At 43.6% G+C, this 10,742-nt stretch overlaps 1 protein-coding gene across 1 annotated transcript in view; it reads right to left on the reverse strand.

Annotated features, from left to right (window-relative positions):
• TNC (tenascin C) overlaps positions 1 to 4,557 on the reverse strand; it is a 91,330-nt gene extending 86,773 nt beyond the window's left edge. The window contains exon 1 of the mRNA XM_058445736.1: positions 4,389 to 4,557. The gene's annotated coding sequence lies outside the window, so the exon portion shown is untranslated. The remainder of the gene's footprint in view (positions 1 to 4,388) is intronic.
• Positions 4,558 to 10,742: the final 6,185 nt, after the last annotated feature.

The following is a 10,742-nucleotide window of genomic DNA, read 5'->3' on the forward strand; positions in this document are numbered from 1 at the left end:
GCAAATTTGCAGTCCCTTTAAAATCTACGAAGCCTTGTACCCAGTGGAGAATTTCCCAGACTACGTTGCAAGATGTTTTTAGGTAGACGTCCTATGGCCAGGTATGTTTGGAGATACTGGGCTAATGAAAATTGAACAGATTAATTACAGCAAGATTTCTCAGATGATGCTCTCTACTTCCCTGAACCGTCCATTGGCTTCTAACCACACTCAGAATGAAATTCAAACTCCTAGCCATTGCCTACAAAGCTCCTTCTCTCATTTCATTCAGATGTCTGCACAATGGCACATTCACCACTCACCCCATCTAAAAGAGCACTCCTCTCACCACCAGTCATTGTTTATCCCCTTGCCTTGTTTTGTCTTTCTTCTTAGCAAATATCACTACCTGAAATTGTGCTATAAGTTTATGTGATTCCTTTTTATTGTCTGCCTTCCCCCTGCTATGGTCTGAATGTTTGTGTTCCCTCAAAATCCACACATTGGAACGTAATCACCAGTGTGATAATATTAGTTGGCAGAGTCTTTGGGAGGTACTTAGATCATGAGGGCAGAGCCTTCATAAATAGAATTTGTGCCCTTATTAAAAGAGACCCCAGAGAGCTGCCTTATGTCTTCTGCCATGTGAGGACAAAGAAGGTGCCATCTTGATCTTGGACTTCCCAGCCTCCAGAACTGTGAGAAAGTGATTTCTGTTGTTTGTAAGTCACTCAGTTTATGGTATTTTGTTATAGCAGCTTGTACAAACTAAGATACGCCATCATAACATAAACACCATGAATAAAAGGATCTTGACTGTATTGCTTTCTACTGTATCACCAGCCCTAAAACTATGTATTGAATGGACATATGAGCTGTGCATTTCCAAGAACAGAAGAGTACCAAGTGTTCTCCAAACTCATTCGGCCACAAAACCCTTTTTTAGGTGATTCCCATGAGAATGCTTTTCCACATGACACACTTTTGGGAACTGCTTCTCTAGTGGGATCTTTTCATCAAGAACTATTTGATCAACAGGTAACAAAACAATGACAAGAACAAAACATTTATATTGATTGCCAGTTTCTGTGCTAAGCAATTTTCATGAATTACATCATTTAATCATCGCAATAAACTTTTAAACTAGGTGCTACTACTTTGCTTTTAATATGGATAAGAAAAAATTAGCTTAAAGAAGTTAAGTAACTTGGCCAAGATCACATAGCAAGAAAATACCTCTCGAACCTAGAGAATTCTGATGCCAAAGTCATACTCTTAACCATTATTCATTTCTTCTCATGGGCTGTGAGCTTCTCCATGTGCTAAGATAGAGAGCTCTTTGTCTCCATCCTGCCCTTGAGCCTGTCCTTTCCTTCTATTAGTTGTTGACTAATCTTTGTTATAACCTCCAGATTTTCAGCTATCTCTTGTGACTCAGCCTCAAATCCCCAGACAGGACTCCTCTGTCCTTGGTACTGGTTTTTCCAAATCCAAAGCAATTTGTGTTTTTATCCTGAAGGTCACCTCTGAAAGCAAACACATTCCTTGAGGTCTGTGTCCTGAGACAGTTTCCTGTCCTAGGGCTGGGATGGTTTCCTCCTATCACATGTTGTGTCATCACACTGCATACTTGCAAGCCAGTGGGTGAAGCATGAAAACAACTTCAAGCTCTGGGCTTTCTGAGCAAACTGCTAAGGAAGAGGATGTCCAAATCTTGGACACAGCAAAGACTCCCATTAATTGCTAAAGATTAACTTTATTCCAGTTGTGCTAGGTTTCATATAAACCAGATACAATTTTTTCTTTTAAGAACTATATTGTCAAGAGGGGCAGACAGTCCATTCCAGGATGATAAAGGAGATGAAAGATTTAAAAAAAGAAACATAGGTAGAATGAGGTGACAGTAAAGGGGCATCTAATTTACTTGGAGGAAGTGGTGCCTGAACTGAATTTTGAAAGAAAAATATGAATAGGTGAAAAACATAAAAAAGGATATTCTAGGCACGAGGGAATGGCATTTACAAGGACATAAAAAGAATAAAAAGGTTGATGTGAACAGTATGAATCACAGCTGAAGTACAGGAGCTGTTTAGAGACCAGAAGCAAGATCATGGAGAATCTTGAATGTCAGAATATCTTAATTTTTTTGCAGGCAGAGGAGAAGCATTTGGAAATCTTGAGGCCTAGGAATGTTAACCTCTATGACCCAGGTTGAAGAAGGGGAAGGCTGGGTTGCTGGGAGCCAGTGGGAAAGCTGTTGCAGTGGCCCATCTGTGAGATGCTAAGACCATCTGTGAGATGCTACAGGGGTAATGGAGGTGGGGCAGGGGGTGGTGATGGAGAAAGTGGGGAGGCAGTGAACAGATTTGCTTGTCAAGGCAGTAGAGACTACAACATTTTGTGTGTGGGGATAGTAAAGAAAAAAGAATTAATCAAAGATGTTACTATTCATTATATCTGCTGAAAGGAATAGATTGAGAGGGGGGACAATGGATGAGTTTTAGTTTTGGTCACATTGACTGTCTTGCTTTAGAATAAAATACATTTGGAATCATTGCCGTGAAAGGCCCCTCCCTGGGGTGAAATTCAGGAGAAATTATGGCTAACCAATGAGTTAAAACAACTAATCAAAACACCTGGCTCCACTATATACATGGCAGGATGTTAAATAAAAACTAGTCCACTTTAGTGGCTGCCATAATTTTTTTTTTTTTTTGAGACAGAGTCTCGCTGTGTCACCCAGGCTGGAGTGCAGTGGCGTGATCTCGGCTCACTGCAAGCTCTGCCTCCTGGGTTCACACCACTCTCCTGCCTCAGCCTCCCAAGTAGCTGAGACTACAGGCGCCTGCCACTGCACCCAGCTAATTTTTTGTATTTTTAGTAGAGACAGGGTTTCACCATGGTCTCAATTTTTTATTACTTATCGTGAGAGTACAGATGGGTTGAGTGAACTTGTCATTGATAAGAGGTTGCCAGAAATTGGTGACACTGGAGTGTTGGAGGCTGTGGCAGGCAGACTCTAAGGTGGCCCCATTGATACTGCCTCCTGGCATTCTCATACATGTGCAATTACCTCCCCTTGAGTGTGGGATGGCCCAGCAACTTTCTTCTAACAAACAGAATATGACTAAGGTGATGGAATATCCCTTCCATGATTAGATGACACAGGATTGTGATGTGCCTTTTGCTTATAGACTCTCTCTCTTTTTTTTTTTTTTTTTTTTGAGATGGAATCTCCCTCTTGTTGCCCAGGCTGGAGTGCAATGGCTCGATCTTGGTTCACTGCAACCTATGACTCCCAAGTTCAAGTGATTCTCCTGCTTCAGCCTCCCGAGTAGCTGGGATTACAGGTGCCCACCACCATGCCAGGCTAATTTTTTTGTATTTTTAGTAGAGATGGGGTTTCAGCATATTGGCCAGGCTGGTCTCAAACTCCTGACCTCAAGTGATCCGCCCGCCTCGGCCTCCCAAAGTGCTGGGATTAACAGGTGTGAGCCACCATGCCCGGCAACTCTCTTTCTCATTGGCTTTGTTAATGTAAATGGCCTTGCTGGAGAAGCCCATGGGGCAAGGAACTGAGGGTGGCCTTGGACCAACAGCCTTCAAGGAACTGAGGCCCTCAGTTCAATATCTCTCAAGAAATGGAGTCCAGTCAACAACCACATCAATGAGCTTGGAAGCTAATCATCCCCCAGTTCAGCCTTTAGATGAGACATCAACCCTGTCCAACACAGACAATAACCTCTTGAGAGACCATGAGGCAGAAAATCCAACTAAGCTGTGCTTAGACCTCTGGAAACCATGAGATAATAAATGAGTGTTGATTTAAAGTAATTTGGTATGCAGTAATAGATAACGAATACAGAGATACTAGTCATCCTTGGCTCGGTCCATGTAAGTTAAGGCTATTGAGAGAATAAGACTGTTCATTTTTCTTTTCTAAAAGAATGTCTTAATTCTGAAACTTTTAAGATTGTCCCTGGCTTCCAAGAGCAAGAGTCAGAAGACCTAGGATTCCAACCTGACCCTGTTGCCAACTGGCGGAAGATCTTAGAAAGATCTTTCCCTTCTCTATGTCTCAGTTTCACCCTCTTTAAAATGAGGTATGCTAACCTAGGCCAGCAATTTACAAAAACATTCTGTTTTTTCCGCACAGAACCCTTTCATCAAATAAAATTTCATGAGGAGGCTCAGTGTACAAAACAGATAAGTGGAGGGGCTTTCACTGAAATAAGATTGAGGGGAATCCCCTGCTTGGCCTCCCTGTCTCTCCACAGCAGCCCCCAAATCTCCTCTGAGGTTCTTTTTAAAATCCAGTCTGCAAGATTCTGGCTGAGAGGCTACCCGTAAGCCCTTTTAGTTTGAAAATTCTGTATTCCCTAAGGAGATTTAAGAAAATAGTAACCTACCTAGAAGTTAAAGCCTTCCTCTGCAATATCTGCGCATTGACCTTCACAAGACCATCCCACAGTCCTGGGCATCTCCTTTGGGGACTGTGCTAATGGTGCATCTGCCCATGGTGGGTCTGTTTTTGGGAAAAACGAACTCCAGGAGACAAAGCTCCTGCCTCCCTAATGTTCTTGACCTCAGTGGTGTACAGTACAGTGTGGCAGGGAAGGCAATCATAGGGGTAATTATGACACACACAGTAGGGGATGTGCAGAGCTCAGTGAGAACCTGGAGCAGAGGGATTCCTGGCGGTCTGCAGGGCACTCATGGCTTCCCTTGGGCAGCACTTGCTTATGTGTGTCTATGCTTCAGGTCTCAGGCTGGTTGCAGGGATGTGATGTGGATCGGGCTTTGCCCTCATGCAGCTTAAAGTCTAGTAGAGAAAACATATTACATTATAGGTCACATGCTAATCATTTAATTACAGTTTTTTCAAGAGGTGGAGCCTGAAGGAGCAAGCTGGAGATAGCAAAATTAACCAGTCTGTCAAAGAACACCAGGGCCCAAAAGACAGGCTTTTGTGTCTTTCTTAGCTTTGCTGTGTCTAGCCCTCTCTCTTGTCAGAAGATGAATAGAATTAGGGTGTTGAGCATGACTTCCTTACCGAAATGGTTGTAACTACTCTCTCAGGACTGGGAACTGGGTTTGACTTTTGACTCCACCGGGTAATTTCTGAATGGTATTGGGTAAGCTACTTAAACATTTTCAGCCTTACATTGTGCATATTTGAATAGGGTGGGTGATAAGACTTACTAGAAGCTATGGTTGACTAAATGGCATGATGCCTATAGAGTCCTCAGTAAATATTAGCTATTATGATTATCCCCTAGGATTCTCCTAGGAGAACATTTCAGACACATCCTTGTCGAAGTTAGCAGCAGCCAGCTTTAAGGTTAGAGGTGAACAACAGTTAATTCTGAAGCAAAGCTATCTATGTTCAGAGCTCATGATATATCTCTGGCTCTTGGTATAGGGTATCTGGGGAGAGTTAAAGGACCAAACAAACCTATCTGAGTTACCATGGCTATATCATGAAGGACATATGAACTTCAGGAAATTTCAAAATTCTGAGACAACGTGGCATGAAATATATATTTTTAAAATCTCCATTCACAGATAAACTAAAAATGCACATGGAAGGGATTTTCCATTCATGATCTGCTTTTGACATGGGCATTTTGCTTTTATTCCATGATGAAGGGTCAAAGAGAGTAATGATAGTGATAGAGTTGTTTCTAAAGTGGAGGAGAAGCTGGAAATGTGAGACAAGGTGGAGGGAAAGGAGTTTAGGCTTAAGGGCATAACTGAAAAAAGTCTGGCCACCAGGATTAGAATCAGGTTGGTATGCAGACTTTTCTCCTTTGCAGAGAAGTCACAAAGCATGTATAGTCCCCGAAGGCAGGTAAGTTCACCATCTCTGTCTTTTACATTGAATAGAATTATGGCCTGGGGTTTGCAGGAGGCTGATCACATCACACTTTGAGGGGGGTTTTCCTCCTTGGAAAAGAGCCTTCATCTAATATTTCCCACATGTTGAAGGTGTTCAAACTGGCCCGGGATAAGAGTCAAGGGGATTCCCTACAATCTTCTCAGAGTGAGAGGTATTTGAATCACAATCTTCCTCTCTGAGGCTTCCGCTGAATTTGTGGCTCAATTTGTGGCTCAGAGCCTATAACCATTTGCCAATTGTCCTGGGATTCATGGCCCCAAGGCCGATTTCACTCTACCTACCTATCAGCCCTTTTAAAACCAGATGTTTGGCTCACCTGTGTGCCTACTTTTCTGAGATGAAAATCAGCAGGAGTGACCTGACTGCTACCTCTAGTTTCATTCTTCTCTCTTCCAGGGCTGAAATTTGAACTTTCCTGTTTCCAGGCAGAGAGTTGCACCACTGAGAGCTGACCTTTGCTGAGAACCATGAAAAATGATACATGCAGGGCTATTCTGTAAAATCAATAGGCACCAGTGCCAGCTGGGGGCTTCTCCACCATCTTGATCATTCACTGAAAGACACCATTTAAGGTTCTAAACTTGGTCAGCACAGCCTGACTTCAGAAGGCAATATAGCACAGCAGAAAGGACAGTAGGGTATTAGTTAGAAAGCTTGGGTCATAGCCAGCTCTGCCCCTCAATTATAGAAAGACCTCAGATGAGTCACCTAACTTCCTTGAGCATCAATTTCTTTAAAATTGAGCTAGTAATTTATAATTTGTAGTGTTGGAGAATGAGATGAGAAACCATTGTCAAACCCTCCTGTTACATATGTGACACATAGCCCTCACTATTAACTTTGTGTTTGTGTGTTTTACCATCACAAAAGGACGTATATTTTGAACCAACTAAACATTTGCAACCTACTTTTTACGTTTCAAACTGAAGTGGCTTCAGCATGAAGGGGGTTGCGCTTTGGTCCAGTGGATATTTTTTCTTGTAATAAAGCACAGCTAGGTGTCTATAGAAATCTAGAGAGAGAGAAGAGAATATGTGCTCTTAATTTATTGTTAGCATTAGAAAGGGTAGGATTAAGGGGGATATGTTTTTCATTCTGTCAGCTTGAATTCTCTTTCCAAATTCCATTCTGGTTATATGATCAGGCTACTGCTGTATTTATGGGTGGCCACAGTCTGCCTGGAGGGGCATATTTAGTCAGAAAGGAAGTGTTTTCCTTCTAAAGGCAGGCAAGAAGCAGAGAAGCATTCAGAAGGAGCACGGCAGACTGTACCTCTGACTTGGTGATCACGGGGACCTGGGTGTGAAACCTGGCTCTATCACTCCGAGTTCTAGGACCTTGGTAAAGTTATTCAGTTTCCCTGTTCTTGAAGCCATCTCTTTGTCTAGCAAATATAGTCTATACCTCAGAGACATGCTGTGGATGATCCCACAAAAGTCTAAGGTTTAGAAAGTAGGCTTATCATGTATTTTGGCTATCATTGTTATTAGAATTAATTAAAATAGCCTTTGTTAAACCTTTTAAATTTCTCATACATACTCCTGTCTATTGCACTATTTGTGGACTTGCTCTTACTTCTGTTACAGATGGTGACTCAGAGGGGCAAAAATCCTTGTTGAAGGGCAGAATGGCAACCAGAATGCACACAGCCTGGTTTCATGATTTGTAACTGTGTTTTTTTGTCACTGAAGATTCACGTGGCAATGTCCCAGAGGCTAAGAGCAAAGGTATAAGTTTTAGACCTTGTGACTCCACTTCAACCAAAGCAGCTCTGCATTTACCTGTCATATACGGGGTTTTGCCCTAAATTCATGTAATGAATATTTTCATCATTAAAAATAAGTTTAAAAATCATGATCTTAGAACATTAATCTTGGACAAGTCCTTGTAAAATGATAAACAGAGAAACTAAGAAAAGTTTCCATTTATTGAGCCCTTAATATGTGGCAGGTACTATGCCAAGAGTTTGCCATATATTATGTCATTTGAATGTTGCAAGAGCCCTGTGAGACATAGTTTGTCATCTCCATTATATGAATGACAAAGCTGAGGGCTGAAAGGTTAGTCACTTCTTAGAGCGGGGAAGGAGGAGGTTAGTGGGAGATAAAATAGAGAAGCTAGGTTTATAAAACAAAGCATAGAGGAAAAAAATATTTAATGACTGTAGAGCTTGGCAACATCCCTTTCAATCTTTATCCAATTTACCCTGTTTGAGCAAACCAGAGAATACTCATATTGTGCACCTTTTTCTTCCCCACAAAGCAGTCACCTTCCTGAAATGCAAGGGCCAAAGCACGCTAACTTACATCTCCTGCAAATGACTTGTATGCGCACAATGCCAGAAACTCTTCACTGGGTTATCTAGGACTGAATAAATCTTCTTCAGTCCTTAATTGGGCTTGCCTGGCTGGGGTGGGTAGTAGTTTTCCTTTCTAAAACACATATGGGAAAGCTCTGTAAAAATGGGGGAAAAAGTCTACAAAAACATGAAAAAGAGGCATTCATTCTTCAAGTGGGGCTCCCTGTCCTGCTCTCCCTCTGGACAGAAAGCTTTTCCAAAGAGTTTCCAACAGCATCGTACTTCATAGCTGTCAGCTTTAGAATCTGCAGATGCCTAAACTCAAAACCTCCTGACATTCTGGAATCAGAATTTGACATTAACATCCAGCCCCGGGCTGCTACCTTTTCTCCAACCTGTGCCAACACAACCTCCTGCTTGTAAAATACAGCCAAGTCTCAGACCTGCCAGCCTAGTGAGACACCCTGAGACTGGGTGAGATAAAAAGTGGGGGCTGGGGGCGGGCTGAGGAACAACACACAAGAAACGATCCAAGACTGGCTAAGTGCCTCTTTTAACTTCCAGAGTGATGGCAGTTTTTGGCAATGACAATGATTATCCAAACTTCCAGTTATTAAGCAGTCATTGCTGATCTTTCTATATCTCATTTTCTCCTCAAAACGACAGCAGACGCTATTGTCCCCATTTTAGAGATGTGAAAACTGAGGATTAAGTAAGTAATGTATCTTTCTCAGGGTCACATGTGTGGTGGTGGGGAGAATACCAAACACCTCTGGCCTCAAACCTAAGCTCTTATTCCTCTTTCAACACTGATGGGTGAGAAGAACCCCTGTGTTCTTTCCAAAGTACACCAGGGGTGGCAGGGTTCCCTTACCTGGGGGATGTTTTTGCTCAGATCTTTCTGTGATGAGAGGTGAGGAGGAGGAGGTGATTCTAGAGACATGTGAGACGCTGCTGGCTCTAGGCACCCCAATAAAGCTGTTCTCCACCACTCTCTAGCCGCCTGTCAGTTATTCATCTGGCCCAGGGGCCACCTCCTCTCTTCTGTCCCCCAGCTCTCATCTCCAGGGTGAATATTTTGAGGACCAAATGAGGGAATGGGTACAAAACTCTTTGTAAACTTTATGTAAGTGCTGTTTAGATATAAACGTTTGTATTCTCCCTGCACTCTATCAAACGCCCTCTAACCCATCCCAGGTGCAGGCTATGAGCAAACTCTCCCTTAAAACTCTACTTCCCTAACCCTCAAAATGAAATATATACAGGTGAATCAGCCAGACTAGAAGTAGGAGGGCAGTTGAAGAGAAAATTCTTACTTTTCCTCTGCAGAACAGCAGAAGATAACAACTTTATGAAAAGTTCCTTCCAAGTCTATTCATAAAGTTAAAACAAACAAAATTACAAGACCAGAAAAGTCCAGGTGCATCTGATCATAACCAATACACACTCCTTTTTTTTCCAGCAGCGGAAAAAACCCATATGTTTTATAATTATAATATAAAACCACAACTCATTTGGTACCAGAATGCAATCCGTACATCATAAGGATCTCTAGTGATGAGGGAAAAACAGACTTACCTTTCCGATGGGGGAGAGACCTAGATCCTTGGAAGAAGTACCTGGAGTGGGGAGCTGCGGCGGTTCCCACGTGCGCGGTCCCCCGAGTCCCCCCAGCCGCGCTGCCTTTGTGCCCACGGAGGCGGGGGCGTGTGTCTGCGCGCGGGAGAGGCGGGTGACAGTAGGCAGGCTGTGGCCAGTGCAGCCAACTTTGGCTGGCTTATATAGCGAGCTCCTTCCTCTGTAATGGGACGCCTCGCCTCCAGACATCCTTTCCCACTTTTTCAGTTGGCGAATTAAAGGAACAGCCCTCCCAGCGGAACAGGGTTAGCTCATGAAAGACGCTCTCACTCCTGGCTCTCGGCCAGGGAAGGAACCTATTTGCATACAATTTATGGCGAAAGTAGGAATTCCCTCTTCCCCTCCCGCCTCCCCGCCCCCGACCCCGAGTAGCTGTTAGTGAAATGTGATTTTTGCTTTGCTCCCCACACCGGTTTTCTAATTGTGAGACGGATGCCCGGGGAGCAAGAGGGAGTAAGATCCGCAGCCCTGGCTCCCCTCTTGTACTTGGTCAAACTGGAAATGGGACCAGGGCTCGCCTGGGCTCTGGGCAGCAGCTGCTCAGTGGCACCTCGGAGCGAGTACAGGGACTGAGCCCAGTTCCTGGAAAGAGGAGATAAAGCCCTTCAAAAGCCTGGGGCGTTTCAGGTTTCTCTGGGCCAGCGGAGAGATAACCCAGGATTAGGTCTCAGCAGGTGGGGATCGTGCGGGACGCTCACATCAGCCCTGCTTTTCTTATGTGGCAGCCAGCCTTGCCCAGCTGCTGGGAAGCATCTTTGTTCCAGCCCCAGTGTCCTACAGGGCAGTAGCTTTTTGACATTGTTCATGCCCTGTGCCTGGTGTGGTCTTCTCAGCTGGGTCTCCAGGGGGAAGGGTTTCTGAGGTTTTCTCTTAGTGCTGAAAGGCGTCCCCTACAGCCGTTTCTTTAAAGAAAAGCAATAATTTAAA

Source organism: Hylobates moloch, unplaced genomic scaffold (genome assembly GCF_009828535.3).
Source record: "Hylobates moloch isolate HMO894 unplaced genomic scaffold, HMol_V3 SCAFFOLD_10, whole genome shotgun sequence".
Classification (NCBI taxonomy): Eukaryota; Metazoa; Chordata; class Mammalia; order Primates; family Hylobatidae; genus Hylobates; species Hylobates moloch.